Below are 3,640 nucleotides of genomic sequence, written 5' to 3'. Positions count from 1 at the left end.
ATCTTATGTTAATATTATTGTAACTATGAATTTAGTTATTGAAGTTAAAAGAAATTTTAAAATTAAGTATTCAGTAAATTTATTCCATCCATTTATCTGTCCAGAATTTTTATGGAGTGATTTTCATATTTTTTTATATTTATTAGGCCTTTTAGATGGTTAATATTTAAGAAGAACAATTTCTGTAAAAGCAGATGTTGAGGAAGCCCAGTTCAGCAGATAGATTAAAGCAATGAGTCTGTAGGCTTTCAAAATAAGACTTAATTTTGTATATTATGCCAAGATGATGTATGTGTGTGTGTGTGCAATTTTAAGCCAAGAGAAACTAATTGTTATTACTTTTTGAAAAAATGAAAGAAAGTAAATGACATGGGAGTCAGATTTCTCTTGTCTGTCATCAGCAAACTGTTCAGACATTCCAAGGCAAGTATGTAAAATGTTCCATAAACATTATATTTTTATAATATTGTTATAAAATAGTTGTATATTCCGTCCATTTATCTCTAGAATTCTTATGAAGTGATTTTCATATTTTGTAAATTGGTAGTCCTTTTAGATTCTTAATATATTTTAGAAGAATTTCTGTAAAGCAGATATTGAGGAAGCCCAGTTCAAGAGATAGATTCCAGCAATGTGTTTTTAGGCTGCAAAATAAGACAATTTTGTATATTTTGTGTGTGTGTGTGTGTGTGTGTGTGTGTGTGTGTGTGTGTGTGTGTGTGTGTGTGTGTGTGTGTGTGTGTGTGTGTGTGTGTGTTGTGTGTGTGTGTGTGTGTGTGTGTGTGTGTGTGTGTGTGTGTGTGTGTGTGGTGTGTGTGTGTGTGTGTGTGAGAGAGAGAGAGAGAGAGAGAGAGAGAGACCAAAGAAAACAATAATTAATTGTTACTACTTTCTGAAAAGACTGAAGGAATGTAAATGACATGGGTGTAAGATTTCTAACTGTTCAGACATTCTAAAGCAAAAATGCAAGGATGTTGGCATGAATGGATTTTTTCTTTTCTCTTTGCCAAATATTAGTTGCACCAAATTTCAGGTGGTATTGAGGAAAAGGCCCTGGGAAGAGTGACAAATTTTGGGCAGATCCAGGCTACATGGCCAATAATTGAGAATAAACCTGTCTCCAGTAAATTTTGTTAAAAATGTGTTGGTCTTCACTTGCTATTCTGCTACCTTTTGTTCTTGTTTTTGTCATTTTATTTTATTTTTAACTTCTGCCATGAAGTTGATTCAAGATAAATAACAATCATTGAAGACCACATTTTACTCATCCTTGTATCATTATATCTTTAGCCTCTCTTCTATTCAGATGAGGATTCCAGGTTTATTTAAACAGATTTGTCTGTTTTTATGTTTGTTCTCAATTACTAATTGCTGAGGACTTCAAGTGTGGGACATCCTCGGATATTTGACCACATTATTTGTCTTTAGTTTAACTTTTTGAGATTCAGGATGATGCTGAGCACCCAAAGATAGATCTAAATAGAATGGAACATCATTTAGCTCTTGTGGACACACAATATAAATTTGTTACATAAATGTGTTGGCAGTTTAGAGTTTCCTTCTGCTTTGTGAGTTATTTTCACTATATTCATAATAATGGTTATTGTCATTCATTATCATTATTGTTAGTTTTATGATCTTGGTTAATATTAATAATGATGCTGATTTGTATTTTATGGCCTACAAGATGCATCTAATATGTAGTGTTTAGTGTTAGAAAACGAAATTTGACCAATAAATTCTAGAAATTACCCTGATCCACCTAAGGATGGTATTCTCAACCCAAAAATGTCATATTTTTAGTTGTTTTTCTCAATCCAAAAATGTCATATTTTTAGTTGTTTTTAAGTTTAAATTTTTTATGGCTGGTACAGCAGTTGTTGATTGTTGTCTTTGTGACTTTTCAAACATGATATAAGATACAGGATTATTTTGAGTCCATTTTTTAAATCAGAAAGAAGTGCTTCTTGAATGTCACAAAATAGCAAAAATGTTATGACTGATAAGGCTCATAGGACCTCACATTACATAATGTAAAACATTAATTTCTTTCATTTTTTTATATATTATATTTCATTACTGATTAAACATAATATAAGTACAGAATAAAGTGGCTGAAATTCAAAATTGAAAGATTTTAGTACATAAGAATCTGACCAAAAGAATCTCTCCACTTTATAAAACAGATTCCGTCCATAAGCAGTACATTTTTATAATATTGTTTTTGTGAAAATATCTATTTTTTATTAATTATATGTACTTTACCTTTCATTCACTTGTTGTGAAGGTAAAAATTTCAGTGGTATGGAATAAAATCTCTTATTACATAATAAATGTTTTTTTTTAACCAAATTCTTGACTAACCGTAGTAAATTTTAGACATGATTCTAGCCAAGTTTAATTTTTGGTATATTTCAAATTGTGCTACAAAGGCACAAATATTCAAAGTTTTATTGATAAGATGAAATGCAGTTTCTAATTTAAACTAGATATATGCAATGTAGACCTGGAAATAACCTCCTCATTTGATTTTATACATGTTTGGGAGAGGATGCATTTGTATGTGTGTATACACACAAAAGAAAGGAGGAAATGATTAATGGTTACAAAGCAAAATATCAAAATATACAAGACTTCAAATGTCATATAGCACTACAGAAAGGTGTATTAGTAAAAGGGTAAAGAGTTAGTTGATGATTACATGTGCTACATGTCAAAAGTCATACAGCAGTTCAGGATAGTAAGGCATTGAAAGGGGCAAAGAGGGGTACGGGTAGAGGGGGTGAGCTAAAGGGGCTAAGGTGGGGATTAACAGGTTATAGATAAAAGTTGTAAAAGGGAAGAAATGTGGGTTTCGGGAAAGGGGGTCCCTAGAAAACATGGGATTGTAAAAAAGGCAAAGGGATTTGGGGGGCAATTGATCTTTTAAAATTTCGAAAAAGAATCCAAAAGGGGGGTTTTGTAACAAGATCATCTGTATCCGGAGAAGTGGAAGAAAAATGAGGAAGGGGGGTTTTGATGCGAAAAGCAGGGGGGAAATGGGATTTTTGGGAAGGGGAGGGAAAAAGGGTGTTGGGGAACAGAATAAAAGATATGGATGTCACATTTCTTTGAGTGTAAAGAGGTAGGAGAAAGAGATTTTAAATGGAGAGTGTAACCATTTATTTTAGTCATGTTTAATAGTTTTGAATGCCTTTGGAGTTACTAAAGGGGATTTGGTTGGGAGAAAAAAAAATGGCACTGGGGGGTAGACAAGAGGTTTGGAAGGAGGAAGTGGAGGAAAAGATGGGGGTGGAACGTTTAATTGTCTGTTTGGGGTAGAGCGAGGGGGGGAGGGGGGTGGGTTTGGGGCGTGGTAGCTATTGGTTTCTGGATTTAAAATAAAAAAATTTTGTTTGGGGAGGGAGGAGCAAAAAGAAGTGTAATGGGGGAGGAATAATATAGGGGGGTTGTAGAAAATTTTTTGGGAGAAAAGGGGGGTGGAGAAAGAAAAATCTCGTTACTGTTTCCTGCCCTCCTCGTGTAAAGTGAGGCCAATTTGAATCTGAAGTTCCCCTCATACTAAAACTTGTAGGTGGGCAGCCCCTAAAAAGGGGGTCTTAGGCTGTGGAGGGCATGTTTGGCGGGTTTTTGGCACAGA

The 3,640-nt window shown here is 33.9% G+C and overlaps 1 long non-coding RNA gene across 1 annotated transcript; it reads left to right on the top strand.

The window, feature by feature from the left end:
- Window positions 1-756: 756 nt before the first annotated feature.
- LOC119570886 lies at window positions 757-2,330 on the top strand. Its single transcript, XR_005228482.1, has 2 exons — window positions 757-809; window positions 859-2,330. It is a non-coding gene; the product is annotated as an uncharacterized LOC119570886 (long non-coding RNA).
- Window positions 2,331-3,640: the final 1,310 nt, after the last annotated feature.

This window comes from Penaeus monodon, unplaced genomic scaffold (assembly GCF_015228065.2).
Source record: "Penaeus monodon isolate SGIC_2016 unplaced genomic scaffold, NSTDA_Pmon_1 PmonScaffold_4264, whole genome shotgun sequence".
Taxonomy (NCBI): Eukaryota; Metazoa; Arthropoda; class Malacostraca; order Decapoda; family Penaeidae; genus Penaeus; species Penaeus monodon.
The sequence above is the reverse complement of the archived record's forward strand: the minus strand, read 5'-3'. Positions and strand labels throughout refer to the sequence as shown.